This window comes from Podarcis pityusensis, assembly GCF_964106645.2.
Source record: "Podarcis pityusensis genome assembly, chromosome: 2".
NCBI lineage: Eukaryota > Metazoa > Chordata > Lepidosauria > Squamata > Lacertidae > Podarcis > Podarcis pityusensis.
Window position 1 is genome coordinate 42715094 of NC_138029.1, and position 15652 is coordinate 42730745.

Sequence of the window (15652 nt, forward strand, 5' to 3'; positions counted from 1 at the left end):
GTGTAGGCTTATATCCTTCCCACAAAATAGTGACAGTCTGGAGATACCAAAATATTATGGGGGACAGGAGCAGGGAAAATAGAGCATATGAGACTTTATACTAAGTCAAACTACTTCTCTGTCTAGTGCAATAAGGACTGGCAGCAGTCCTTCAGAGTCTTGGGCAAAGGCATTCCAGTCACCTTCACTACATGATCCTTTTACTGGAAATGCCCGTGATGCAGCACAGGATTATCTGCATGCAAAGCGTGCCCTCTGCTACAGAGTTGTGATCCTTGACCAACCCAGACTGTGATCATTTGGTATGTCTCTATATAAACTGTAGAATCTCTTATTGATTCACATAATGTACAGCCAGTTTATAAATAAAATGCATTACAAATTGTCATATGTATGTTCTCTGTCACATCCTTCGTTTCACAGTTATCTTTGTTGGGCAAATTCCAGTCCAGTAGTCTGAAAAAATCCTTGCCTGTTATTTTGTCCAACACAAATGTCTGCAGTTGGTTTACAAACCATGCTACCCACAATGCTCTGGGCGTCAAGCTGCTTATGGAGGTTGTAACACGCCGTGCAATAATCTCCGATTAACTAAATTATATAGTCTTGGCGCCCTGAATAATATACACAAGTAAGCTACTTCGCTTTCAGGAAGCCCCCTCCGTTGCTTCCTGTTCAATCTGCACTTTACACAGCCCCCTTCTGGGAGGAATTAACAAACCTCGATGCTGCAGCAAGACATGTGCTTTTGAGATGACATCATCCTCAGTGTCTGGGCAGTGACCTAGGCAGAGTGTGTTTGTAAATACAGAAAAGGGCCTTGGGGGTGGGGCAGGCAGAACAATTGGTACTGGAACATAGGGCTGTTAAATCAATGAAATGCCATTTCAGGGACTAGATTAGGCCATTTTGAGTTGACAAATGTTTCAAAGGCAAGACTTTGCATGATACAACTGAGCCAAGGGCAGGTTAAGGAACAGCCTCGACTTGAAATCCAGGCAATTTAAAATAATTGTTGAAGTCGTTTCATGTGCCGCCCCTATTATTAATATGGAAATTGCTGTATGTGCTCTACTAAGCAAGCGTTTCTTTAAAAAATTAAATACAACCATGTCTCATTTTTTGCTTCTAATACAAATGTGAAGAATAACGATTGATACACATCACCACAGTGACCTCAGGAATATCCTTATTTGTTCTGAAATAAACACAGCCACCAGCACAATCTGAAAACCCAGTTTACATAGCAGTTATATTCAATGAATGCTGTTTAAATGGTTAATGGAAATCACTGCTTTTTCCGTTTTGCATAAGTAGCAGACAAGTCTGGGAGCACAGAAGTGGAAGAGAAACTCAAGCATTTTCTGTGTTTGAGATTTGATCATTGTGACTTTTCTGCTCTCTATATTAGCAGGAGTCATCTCCATCCCAATCTGCCTTTGACCTGAATAGGAGTGGCTTGTAATTTCCTTTAATCACATCTGGGCTCCTGTGAATTTGTAGAATAATAGTGTACTGCAATGTCAAAACTGAAATGTAATGGTGGCAGGCATTATTTGTTTAACCTTTTAACAGTTCACCACTCTGCTCTACAATTACATTAATTTAAATAAAATGTATATTGTTTGCCTAGTTTTTAAAATGTCAGAAATTGAATAATTGCATGCTCTTGTTTCAGGGGCCTGATCTTTTAAGAGTTATCACCAGTCTTGAGGTTGCCTAGCTTTCTGCCAGTGTTGAAGTGGCGCTGCTGATGAAATACATCACCAGCGAACGTAGACCTCAACTCTCAGGCAGAACTGCCTGCCAGAGGGTGCAAAATTACTTTTTAAAATTGCGCTAGTTTAGAGTTCACAAAGCACAAATATAATCCTCAGTAGGAGAGACCTTTGATGATTGAAGCAGATCCTTGAACAGTAGGTGAAAGAATAACTACATCTAGCAAGTATTTCAAGTGAACTTTTCGCTATGTACATTTTGTGAATTAAGCAGAGCTCCAACAGTTTCTATAAGGATATACAGAATGATCACATGCACATTCTATCTCCGTATGGATTGGTGAAGGCCCGAAGCTCCGGCACAGGGCAAGCTTTGTATGCAGAAAATCTTGGGCTGCATCATTGGCATCTCCAGTTAAAAGGATCATGTACTGTAGGAGGAGATTACACTATCAAAGTGTGACAAACAGACTTAGAGTGATGTGTAGATTGTTTAATAAGCCAAAGACCTAGAAGAGTAAAGGTAAAGGGACCCCTGACCATTAGGGGTTGCATCGTGGCCGACTCTGGGGTTGCGGCGCTCATCTCACTTTATTGGCTGAGGGAGCCGGCATACAGCTTCCAGGTCATGTGGCCAGCATGACTAAGCCGCTTCTGGCGAACCAGAGCAGCGCACGGAAATGCCGTTTACCTTCCCGCTGGAGCGGTACCTATTTATCTACTTGCACTTTGACGTGCTTTTGAACTAGGTTGGCAGGAGCAGGGACCGAGCAACAGGAGCTCACCCCGTTGCAGGGATTTGAACCGCCAACCTAGGCTCTGTCCTAGGCTCTGTGGTTTAACCCACAGTGCCACGAGAAAGTTTTTGCCTGATGCCTAAAGATATGCAACAAAGGTGCCGGGCAAGCCTACATGGGACAGCATTCCACAAGTGTGGAGCCACTGCTGAAAAGGCCTGTTCTTGTGTTGCCCCCCTCCAGATTTCTCACAGAGGAGGCACACAAAGAAGGGGCCTGGAAGCTAATTGTTAGTCAGCACAGTTGGGCCAGGATTAGTGTAATATGCCCAAACCGTCTTGCCCAGTGAGTAATCTGGCCACTGAATTCTGCACCAGCTGAAGTTTCCGAACCACCTTCAGAGGCAGCCCTACACATACAGTGGTGCCTCGCAAGACGAAATTAATCCGTTCTGCTAGTCTCTTCGTCTTGCGGTTTTTTCGTCTTGCGAAGCACGGCTATTAGCGGCTTAGCGGCTATTAGCGGCTTAGCGGCTATTAACGGCTTAGCGGCTTTAAGAAAAAAGGAAACAAACTCGCAAGACGTTTTGTCTTGCGAAGCAAGCCCATAGGGAAATTCATCTTGCGGAACAACTCAAAAAACTGAAAACTCTTTCGTCTAGCGAGTTTTTCGTCTTGTGAGGCATTCGTCTTGCGGGGCACCACTGTAATGTGTTGCAGTAATCTAACCTAGAGGTTACCAGAGCATAGACCACAGAAGTTAGAATATCCATGTCCTGATAGAGGCGCAGTACGGCCACCAGCCAAAGCTGATGGAAGGCAGTCCACACAACCAAGGCCACCTGGGTCTCATGCAATAGCAAAGGATCCAGGAGTACCCCCAAACTACATACCCGCTCCTTAAAAGGGAGTGTAACCCCGTCAAGTGCAGGCAACCTCCTACCTTCAGTCTTATCTGGATTGAGCTTCAGTTTGTTGGCTTTCATCCAGTCTGTTAGTGAGGCACGACAATATTCCAGCTCATCCACTGCCATACCTGCAGATGCAAAGGAAAAGTAGAGCTGTATGTCATCAGCATATTGCTGACAAGGTACTCCAGAACTCCAGATGACCCCACTCATTGGATAATATGGGAAAGATAAGTTACTATCAAAGACTGCAGGGCTCAGCTGGGGGCCCCTGTTATTGCCCAACAAACTTCCTGTGCTTGGGTCAGGTTAGGTGATCAAATGTACAGTATTGGAATTACTGTGGGTCAATGGAAGACCACAGGTTCTGTGTACAAAAGCCTAGGTTTAATCCCCAGCATCTTGTGGTAGAACTGGGAAAGGCTTCTGTCTGAGACTCTGAAAAACTGCTTCGTAGTAGACAGTTTTGAGCGAGATGGATCTGTGGTCTGACTAGGTATAGGAGATAGCTTCCTATGTTCCAATCCCACCACATTTCCTACTCTTGAGGTTTGCCATACATCCTTCTTCTGAGCAATTTATTGTTGAGACAGACTACAGGCCGCTGCTTTGCATTTACCAGACTGCTCCTCTGTCTTCATTGACACTTGTCCCTCGTTGTTGTTGTTGTTATGCCGCTCATCTGACTGGATTGCCCCAGCCACTTTGGATGGCTCTCAACCAAAAACAGTAAAAAGACAATAAAACATCAAACACTAAAAACGTCCCTGAACAGGGCTGCCTTCATATGTCTTTTAATAGATAGCTTCTTGGTCTGTTATCTGACTTGCCCACTCAAGTTAGAGCATGCCCTCTGTCTTAGAAATGAAGGCTCTAGTCATGGTTCCTTGCTTGTTCACCTGAGTGCCTTCCTTTCTCAAGCCACCTGAAGTCTTACCAAGCCCTTGATTACTCATACTCAGTGCCTGACAATGATTCAAAAAGAGCTAGCACAGCTTCGGGCTTGAATTAACCTACTATTGTACCCACCAGCTGCGAGGATGGCTACCTGTTGCTTTTGAATTGGAAACACCACATTCTATAGCCACAGGCATTATCAAATGTAACTAAATTTTTGCCTCACTCCTGCCTGAAACTCCGGAGAATCACTGCCTGTCAATGTCAACAATACTGTGCTAGATGGACCGATTGCCTTACTTGGCTTACCACAGCTATTTCAAGTGTCCCATCTCAAGAGCACACAGTCCATCACAGCAGAGTTAGGCACTAGATAATTTACAGTGCCATTACAATCCACTCTACCACTATGATCTACCAGCCGATGGATCACTTAGCTTGGTAAATATGTAGTGGCTGTGAGCATATTGGACTAGAAAGGGGTACATTGCTCCCCTGTTATACTGGTGTTTCACATGGGATCTCTTTATATCGTCAGTAACCTTGAGATGGCAAGGGAGCTTTCCCTGATCGCAGTGTCCTTGACTCTCTTATCTGTGGATTTGCCCCGTAATTGTATGAAAAGAATTAAGGTATTAATTAATTAATTAATTAAGATAACTAAGATAAATCAGAGCAACTGGCCATGAAAAACAGTCTCAACTCTGCAGATACCATCAAACCCTGAGGTGACATTGTAGGATTAGGATATGAAAACTGAAAACAAAACAGCCGCACAGTATTTCCGTTTCAGGACAGGATATGTACGTGTAAAGCCCTTTGGGCAGCCACTTGGTGGCAGCATAACTGTGTTTACACCTGCGAAGAGCTGTTGTTGCTGCACCAGCACTTGCACCTCTCCAAGTCAGCATCCTATGGCTGTTTATCAGCTTTTTGATCACGCAGCAGAAAATATAGGACTGGGCTGTAATTTAAACAGAATGGACAGATGCTGAAAACCTTATCAGTCTTCTTCCCTTGGTTCTGTGCTTACTAATATTGCTGCAGATGAGACAATACTACAGCTATGCTTTCTCCCTTAGTGGTTTTCATATTTTTGAATGACTCCCCCCCCCCCCCAAGATCAAAACATTACTTTAAAAAGCAATAAAGAAGATGTAGTCAGTCTGTATGGTATCAATAAGTTGATTACCGGGGCAAAGTTTTCAAGTTTATATAGGATTGCAGGGGCAATATGTTCAGCCCCTTTATTTCATTAAGTTGTCCATTTAATGTACAGTACAGATAAGGAAGAAATAGCACTGTGGAATTTCAAGAGCCTCATTAATGAACTTATGTGTATGTGTAGTGTGAGGCTTTGTCCCTAATGCCAATTCCTCTCTCTAATTAGGCTAACAGGTAGCTGTGCTCTCCTTATGTCCTAATTCCAAATGCTCTAGAAAGGTGAGACAGAAGATACATGTGTTGCAGACTCAGCCAGCCCACTCCTATGCATGTTTACTCAGAAATAATTCCCACCGAGTTCACCAGGACCTAGTATTAAGCAAATGTGCACCTAATACATAAATTGACTTAGTCCTGAGGGAGAAGTCTGTATTTGTGGGAGGCGTATGTACCAATTATATTGAGAAATGTAGTATAGATCAAAATTTAAACCACTGGATAGATATATCTAAAAATATAGGTTGCTAGGCCTTTGCATCAATCTACACTGCAGAAGATGTTGGAAAGGTACATGTACGTGAATCACTGTTTTCAGGTTATTTCCAGTGTGATAGCCTTTTTAAAAAGTGCCACAAAGACCCTTTGTGTACCTTAGGAGCTATTTAAACAGAGATGGCAGAGGGTGACGTTTGAGGGGGAAATGGCATATTAAAAAGTTACATATCTGGAGCTTGATAGCATTAACAATATAGTTTTTAAATCTTCATAATAATGCATTATTTATGAAACCAACGAAAATGTATTAGGTGCTATATGTAAATAAAATACCTATAGTCCCTGCCACATGCTCATGATCTAAAATTAAATAATTCAAATCTAAATACAGAATATAAATGTTATTGTTTAAAATGTTAACACAAGAAAATATTACGGGAAGGGTCAATTTCAGCTCAGAGTATTACTACTTGGTAAAGTATTTTTGAAATCTGAATGTAAACTCGTATCAGTCAGGACTATCACACCCTACAGTGCAATCTTATACATATCTACTCAAATATAAATCTAACTTAGTTTCAATGGAGCTTACCACCAAATAAGTAGGTATAGAATTGCAGTCTTAGCCAATTAACTATATGGCTTTTAATGAATAAGTAATTAGATGGTTATGTTTACCAAACATTTACACATGACATCTAATTAAAAAGTAATACTGCATTTTTAAGGATTCTAAAAGATAATGGCTATGCATTAGAAAATTTAAAGAAAATCTAATGACAAGTATTTTATGGAAGAATGCCTTTTTTGGACTATTTAATGAAATATAGTACAGTCGTACCTTGTTTTTGAACAGCTTAGTTCTCGAACATTTTGGCTCCTAAACACCGCAGACTGTTCTGGTTTGTGAACTATTTTTGGAAGCCGAACGTCTGACGGGGCTTCCACGGCTTCCAATTGGCTGCAGGAGCTTCCTGCAGCCAATCGGAAGCCGCACTTTGGTTTCTGAACATTTTGGAAGTCAAATGGACTTCCGAACAGATTCTGTATGAATTCCAAGGTACGGCTGTATGATGAACTCACGAGCAGGATTTGAGCTATGAGCAACAGAAGTGATTAGATTATAATATTGTGGTTATGATTTAATAGATAGAAGACGTGGGGGAGCAGAAGGGGAGAAACAACAACTTCATGGGAAATGGGGTGGGAAGTCGAGAAAAATAAGAGAAAAGAAGAAATTGTGTTTTGAATGTATATGTTAAAAATGTTGAAACTTAATGAAACATAATGGAAAGAATAGAAAACTTAAATTTAAAGATATTTAAGAACATTACCTTACATTGTTTAGAAAAACTTTATTTATTTGATTAAATGCACAACATATTGAATGTACATCTTTTCCACCCATCAAGCCGTTAACTGCAGTTTATGTTCTAGAAAGGTTCAAGCTCCAGTGATTAAAGATTGCTTCTCTTTCTGCAACAATTTCTTATAAAGAGCTTTCATGGAGCTGTAACATTTTATATGACACGTGAAGGGAAAGGCTAAAGATTATTGTTTGCTGTGTTGGATATAAGTTATATAACAACCGCAGACGGCACCACTTGTACTATGCAAGTCAAAATTATTGGATTAGTGCACATGAGAGCTGTCCTCAAGAAGCTCATTTGATCCATTGGGTCAGCAGACAAAGATGTTTAATGAGGTGTAGGGAAGTATACTTATCAGATAATTACTGGCAGACTCTAGCTTTGACAAGATGCCAAGATCTGTACAATACACCCAGGCAGCAGCTTTAGATCACCCACCATCCTTTCTTAGAAAAATTGTGTCCTGGTGTTTGTCCACCAGCCATATATTAAATTATGATATCCATGATAGTCATCGTATGTAAAATGTAGGGATCCCTTTGCCTATGCTAGCAGGCAGTCTGCATCCAGAGGTTCTGAGTTCAGATCACTGGATGTTGGAAGGAGATGAGGAAAAGAACATGAATGTTCCCTAATGATGAAGGCAATGTGCCTTATTATCCAAAAGGAAACACAGACCCTGGTAAGAGCACTGATACCCCTGGAATCTTGCGCTGCGTGTAACATTATGTTCATACTGGAAGAGCTTCAGAAGGAGTATGCAGTGCGAAACCAGAGGAGTGGATAATGTAAAAAGAAACATTAATTTTAATAACCATTACTAAAAGAACATCACCCAAAAAAGAGCAGGTTGTAGACTATTACATCATTGTCATTTGCACAATAATAAGGTTATGCTTCAAAATACATGCAATAGCACTGTTTTTGGAGTGGAGGTTTCAGGCAGGAAGGAGGGTGAGGCTGAGTGAGTGCTCAGGCAGTTGCAGTTATGGGAGAATAGAGAATACAGTGGTACCTCAGGTTACATATGCTTCAGGTTACATACGCTTCCGGTTACAGACTCCGCTAACCCAGAAATATTACCTCAGGTTAAGAACTTTGCTTCAGGATGAGAACAGAAATCGTGCTCCGGCGGCACGGCAGCAGCAAGAGGCCCCATTAGCTAAAGTGGTACCTCAGGTTAAAAACAGTTTCAGGTTAAGAACAGACCTCCAGAACGAATTAAGTACTTAACACAAGGTACCACTGTATAGAGAAAGAAGGCGTGGGGCAAGGTAAAAGCAGAAATGTTGAGTGCTGAGAACACATAATAAATCAGGGTAGATGAAACTCGATGATTAAAATGTTTCTTTAAACCAGACTTGTTTAAAAATATCATGCTATAAATTTGAGCGCAAGCAAATTTTAAAACTAAAATTTAATTGCTCTCTTACCAGATTTATTAGCTTCACGCCAGGTAATGTTGAGCTGCAACCCTATACACACACTTACCTAGGGATACACAGTTGAATTCAGTGGTACTTACAGTATTTCTGAGTAGACATGCATGTGGTCTAAGTCACATGAAAAGCAAAAGGGTTGTGATTTTCTTTCCATTGTTTTCAAAGGTCCTTAGTCATGACTGGCTATAGCTGGAGCAGAGTCTGTTTTTCTGTGTACATGAAAAAACAGTTTGCTCAGTTCTCAGATTATGAATGCTTAACTGCTGCCTACCAACCAACCAACCACACATTTGGCCATTTCCTTTCATCTTGTGAAGATAAACTGATTTTCTCCAGTAATTACCCACTTCCTTTTCTGGATGGTTCTGGGCCCTAATTTACCTCAACAGAATGCTATGTAATAAATGATTTTTTTAAAGTGTACCTGCTTTATTTGAATCTCTTTGAATCTTTATTAATATTTAAATGCATATGGTTATATATCTCAGTAGTGCACAACTTCTTTGCCCCAAATGATCACACACGGCAGCGCAGAGGCACATCTCAGTGGTGGACAGCCCCTGCCCTCCTCCCCACCTTGTGCATCATATTCACCATCAGAACTGCACTATCCCCAGCCTGCCAAACAGCTGCTCGGCGGGCTGGGGAAAATCTTATATATATGGAAGCCCAATCATGGCAGAGAGATAGCAACACTCAGCAGTAAAGGCTGCTTGGTCACCTATGCAAGACACACTTGAAGGTCCCCAAGGGCTGCATGTGGCCCCCAAGTGGTGAGTTGAGCACATGAGGTCTAAAGACTTACTTCATTGTCACAAAATGGGCAGATTAAAGCTATTTTAGGTTTATTACAAATTATAGAAATACTATAAAATACAATAAACTATTTATAGATACTGTACAGCTCTGACCACAGTGGCCCTAACAGTTACTATTTAGTTCGTAACAGTATGGAATGGGGATGTCAGTGGTATAAAGACAGCAGAGAGTCAGGCCAGTCAGTGACCTGTGGCTACAATTAACAGACTCCCTTCCTGACTTATTTCGGCATTTGCCCTTGCACATTACTTTTAACTGAACCAAAGCACTGTACTATAGCACTGTTATACATGGAACTGCCTCTGAAGATGGTTTGGAAACTTCACTGGTGCAGAATTTGGCGGCCAGGTTGCTCACCAGGGCAAGAGGTTTGAGCATATTGCATCAATCCTGGCCCAACTGCCCTGGGTGACAATTACAGTAGTTTCCAGGCCCAATTCAAAGCACTGGTTTTGACCTATATTGTGAACCACCTTGTGATCTTTGGCTGAAGGGCAATATAGAGATATAATAAATAATAATATCTTATTCTGACAATTATCAGCTCTTCTAAGGTATCAAGCATCTATGAGGTCTTTTTAAGCACAGCAGTCTGGGAAGCAAGGTCACTTACATGGTGTGAATATCAGTTTACTTTGCCAGTACCCACTGAGCGTCTTGGGCTTGCTGGTTGGAAGGTCAGCGATTCGAATCCGTATGACGGAGTGAGTTCCCATTGCTCTGTCCCCGCTTCTGCCAACCTAGCAGTTCGAAAGCACACCAGTGCAAGTAGATACATAGGTATTGCTTTGGCAGGAAAGTAAAAGTGTTTCCATGCTTTATGGTGTTCCATTGCACCAGAAGCGGTTTAATCATGCTGGCCACAAGACCCGGAAAGCTGTCTGTGGACAAACACCGGCTCCCTCGGCTTGAAGCTTTGACTGGACTTAACTGTCCAGGGGTCTTTTACCTTTACACTTTGCCAGTGTTCTTTTCTTTTAATGGCTTTAATGGCTTGCCATACTGTCTGAGGGAACTTTATGATGCCCACAATGCAACCCCATATTGTAAGGGCAATTTGGGTCTCTCCCCCACCCCACTTTTCCTGATGCCGTCTTTCCAGTCCAATTACTGGAGGCATTTTCAAGGAGAGAAGTCACAAAAAGTTCAGCGGGTGTAGGATTGTAGCCTCTCAAAGAATTCAGTGGGACTTCTGAGTAAACCTAAATAGTATTGCAGCGTGGGTTTCATGAGGATCATAGAGAGACAAAACAGGAGATTGGAATCATGGGCTAGATGTTTGGAAAATGCTGGATGGTGTAATAATGTTGGAGAAATGTACAGAGGGGAGATCTGCTGACTGGAACAAGCCCTGGTAATTTTATTATAGGAATCACAGTCTCTTGGTTGTGCAGGATTTTCATCTGGCCAGGCTTGCTTTCTGTTCTGTTAATACTAAAGTTGTAATCCTATAATTACATAAGAAGCTGCTGGATCAGGCCAAATGCCCATTTAGTCCAGCATCCTGATTTCAGTGCCTGTGTGAACCCCGCAGGCATGCATACTTGGCAGTCAACTCTGATGATCTTTTATTTTTATTCAATTATTTAATTATTTCTGGATTAAATGAAAGCAAAGTGAAACCAAAAAAAATCCAAAATTAAGAGGGCGGCGTTAATGCACAGCTTCAAAGAATGAACGTCTAGTTCCTCTGGTCGTGGAGAGTAAATACGTTTTCATTATCAGTATTGTTGATTGGTGTTTACAAGGGTGGGGTGAGCTGTCCCGCCTTCACTTCGGAACACGGACGTTCGCCTGCGTGGCGAAACATCCACTCGCCCTGGGTGCTTGGACGCCTAATGCGGCCGGATCGCTCGCTTTTAGGTTTGCCACCCAGCTAAACCCCACTCATATCAAAGACTGAAGAACTTGTATGTATGGGTTCTTCTGGCGCCCATTCGCTTTGATTTCGGGACGCTGAGGAGGGTTAGCAATAGGACTCTCCGATAGGGGGGGCGCCTCCTTCCCGCCATGCGTGCTGGACCAAGTCAGAAGTAAGTGTATTCGAGGTTAGCGCTTCTGGACGTCGTGTGACAGGAGCCGCCGGCCGGTGAAACGAGAAAGGAGCCATGCAGGTTTCCCTCCTTCCTTCCCTCCCTCCCGAGGCGACTGCCCCAGCCGGTCTCCTCAGGCGTAACTCCTGGCAAGAAGCGCCAATACACCTGCCCACTGCCCTCTCTCCCTCCTCCCCAATGGCCGCGGGCTTTTGGACATAACGTGGCCCGCGCCTGGTTTTCTTTTCCGGATACAGGTGGCCACCAAGAGAGAAGCCACGTTGCCACAGCTCGGAGGGTATTAGCTTTGACCCTGGGCAAGTTGGGTCACCACAGCTGTCCCAGTGCCCCGGCCCGTTAGCTAGTTCAGACACCCCACCCCAGCCTGCCCCGCGCGCGCAGTATAGCTGCCTGAGGCCCTGGCCTTGGCAGCCCCATGACGTCATCCCGGAGCGAGAGGTGGGGGGGAAGAGTTCGCTTTGCCTCTCCCAACATGGCGCCGCTGCCGTCGCGTTGCTAGAGACGCTCTGCGGTCGCGACTCGGAAGGAGGAGAGGGGAGGGGGGCGCGGCGGGAGCGGCGCAGGCAGCTGGGCTGGCCGGGTAGAGAAAGGGAGGGAGTTGGTGGGACGGAGCGGGGAGTGGTGGCGCGGGGGGAGAAGCTGAGAGAGAGGAGGAGGATTTAAAGGAGCCATGTCCCCGGCGCGGCGGCCTCGGCTGCTGCTGCTGAAGAGGCCGGAGCCGGGTGGAGGGCAGAAGAGGAGGGTGCAGCGGGGCTGCCGAGGGGGAACGAGAAAGCCCTGAGCACCCAGCGCGGGGCGGCGGCGGCGGCGGCAGCACTGGGCGCAAGATGGTGAGTGCGCCCCGGCGAGGCTGGGAAAGGAGGACCTGACCGGAGGGGATGGAGCCAGGAGGGGACGAGGAGGCGGTGCCTAGGAGGAGGGCAAGTGACAGGGAAGGAGGGAGGAGGAGGAGGAGGAGGAGGGAAGGAGCGCCCGTGAATGAGCCTTGCTGTCAGGGAGGTAAGTGACAGGTAGGCCACGAGCCGGGCGGGAGCTCCGGCTGCTCTTCCCCCCTGGAGCGGAGAGGAGTGGGGAGGTCAAGTGGTGGGGAGTCTGAATGGGGCAGGTGGAAGGTGGCAGGTGCCCGGTCTCAAGGAGGCTGGGGCGGCGAGGCACACCCGAGGGGGTTGCAGGTGACTGGGGGGAGGCGCCCGGGAAGGCGGACAGGTGCCGGGGAAGGGGGAAGGTGTCCGTCGAAGGACTTCCGAGCGGCAGGCGGGTCACAGGTGTGCGTGGAGTGATGGGCATCCGGACCTGGCATCAGGTGATGAGACTGAGCGGGATGCTCATGAAGGGACACACACCCTCTGCGTGGGTGAGTGGGGTGGTGGTGCTTAGGGTGGGGGCATGAATGATTCCCGAGGTTCTTCAGCAAGCCGGTAAGTCAGTGTTTCCTCTGGGAGGAGAGCAAATGAGCCTCGAGGTGGGTGGGACAAGAGAGGACACCTGCCTTTTGCTTGACCCAAAGATCCAAGAGTTTGGGGGCTTTATTGTAAAGAAGCCACAGTCTTCTCCTTGGCACAGTTCCTCTGTGTTGTCATGTGCTGTTACATGAAGTTATACTTGTGAGAAATGGATGAGCTCGAACTAGTGCAATACACGGAACTGCTGCACCCATTAGGATGAGGACTCACAGACATAGCTTGTCTTTGATAGGTCTACTTTGTGTCAGATTTCTGCCTCTTCTCCCCCTCTTTAAGTTGCTGTACTTGATTACCTGAGAGAGTGAGCCCCATTGCACTCTGTGGGACTTGCAACACAATCCTATACATGTCTACTAAGAAGTAAGTTTCCTATCCATTTATAGTGGCAATTTATTTGGTGCGTGCTCTCACTTGGGCAATTTGCCAAAGGTTTGCTGCTGCAGCAAATCAAAGAATTGGTTAGGACAGTGCTTAAGACTATTATCCTAAACCTACTTACTTGGAAGAAAGACCAATAGAAATTATTGTGACTGTGCTGAGTAAGCATTGTTTCTATCAGGTTATGAAATATGAAGCCTTGGACAATATTGGTGCACTTTAAAATGTTTTGAAGTTAATATGGGGTGAGGCATTTTCTGCTTAAATTATTATATTGTGTTTATCTTTACCATACCCAGATGTCTTCCTGTGTTAAGTGGTTATGTCATTTGCAGACCTTAGTTTCCGTATTTTCAGCTGGCACTGTCCATTGGAAAGGAAGTAGTGGGATGCTGAAGGTGAAATAGAACAGGTAGTGCCAGAACTGTTGAGAGTACTTGGATGCCTCTTAACCTGTGTACAGTGAGAGTGAAAGGCATGCTTAGTGACGGAGATAGGAGAACTGCATAGTGAATATTTTTTCAGGGAGGTAGTATGTATTGTTGATTTTTGGCACCATTGGTGTTGGGATTTGGAGTGAGAACAAATGCATACCTCCCTTAATTACATGCAAAAAGCAGTAAAATGAGACTTAATAACCTGCAGCAAAGGATTGCTTTACTGAACATGGCCAGAAGAAAGGTTCAGTGCTGCCTGTTGGAATTTGGAAAAGTTATAACATTCAGGATGAACTATTTGAACCTTAAAATATATAGTCCACCACATTACATGCATTTGCCTATGTAGTTTTAGATGAGTTTCAGGGATATGGCCATGTTAATTTGTAGCAGCAAAATCTATGAATAATCTTGTGGCAATTTAAAAGACTAACATCTATTATAGCATAAGCTTTTGTGGACTAGTCCACTTCATCTGACCAGTTACAGATAGGTAGCCGTGTTGGTCTGCCATAGTCAAAATAAACATAAGATACATAAAGTGTATCTGAAGAAGTGTGCTTGCACACGAAAGCTCATACCAAGAACTAACTTAGTTGGTCTTAAAGGTGCTACTGGAAGGATTTTTTTTATTTTTTTTATTTCATCTGACCAGTCTCTGATGAATATTCATTGCCATTGATTAGTTCAGTTAACCAATTAATACTTGTAGCTGTGATAGCTGAAGTCAGTAGAACATGAAACTCTTCATCTCAGCATCAGAGGTTTGAGTCTCACATTGGACAAAAGATTCCTGCATTGCAGGGGGTTGGACTAGATGATCCTCATGATCCCTTCCAATTCTACAATTCTGTGATTCTATGATACCCATATAATGCTCAGCTAAAAGACACAGTGACCTGGTTTACATGTCACACTAAGCCAAACCATGACTTAATGTGATCATGTAGGTGTGTCGGCTTCCAGAGAAGATGTGACTGCCTTGCTGCTCTTCCAGTCTTCCTGCTGCTATGTTGAGCTAAGCCATGGTTTAGCTTAGTGTGATGTGCAAGTCAGGCCAGTGTATGAGGACTGCTGTAATCCTAAAGGAATGAAAACTCTTAAAAAGAACTAAAACAGGCATTTATAGGGCATCCTATATGTAAAGGTTTGTCAGTGGTACCTTTTTAATTACTCCCAACAGACTGATAGTGAAGAGTGACTCCAAGTCTCCCTTACTGCAGGCATGTAACTGTTTGCCTTTCTAGAAGTTACAGATTTAGGTCAAATAAGAGATGAAAAGTCCAGCTAAGGCTTAGAGTTTACTAAAGCTATCAGATTCCTTTGCTCTGCTCCTAGCTTTCATGTTTCTTATAGAGACGCAGGCAGGAAAACAAGCAAGCTGTTGGGAGTCTTTTAGGAATAATGTGAGATGAGGTGAGTGGTAACTGGAGAGAAGTCTCTCCTGGTTGGGGAAGGCCCTCCACTTATGGAGTTCTCTGCCAAAGAGGTTTGTCTAGTATGTATATTGTTATTTCTGTTGGATAGTTTTGACACTAATTGTTTTTAGTATATGGTTATTTTTATTGTTATAAACTTACTTGTGGGGGGAATAAACTGAAAAGCAGTACTGTATAGAAATATTAAAAGATAAGTAAATTGGTGGGGACAGGTAGAAACAGAGTTTACTATTTGATTGCACACCCTGGAGAGTTGCTCTTTGCCTCTCGTGGGTGGCAGATGGCTTGACTGGTGATGGAAAACGGGGCTTCTTTTGCCTGCTAGTATTCCC

The 15652-nt window shown here is 43.9% G+C and overlaps 1 protein-coding gene across 10 annotated transcripts in view; it reads left to right on the top strand.

Annotated features, from left to right (window-relative positions):
- Window positions 1-11439: 11439 nt before the first annotated feature.
- Window positions 11440-15652, top strand: part of WIZ (WIZ zinc finger) — a 60398-nt gene continuing 56185 nt past the window's right edge. For 7 of the 10 annotated variants that reach the window (XM_080993537.1, XM_080993543.1, XM_080993544.1 and 4 more), the window contains exon 1: window positions 12549-12602. The gene's annotated coding sequence lies outside the window, so the exon portion shown is untranslated. Of the gene's footprint in view, window positions 11583-12224; window positions 12434-12548; window positions 12603-12882; window positions 12907-15652 lie in introns of those variants that run through there. The other 3 variants (XM_080993540.1, XM_080993539.1, XM_080993541.1) reach the window with 3 other exon arrangements.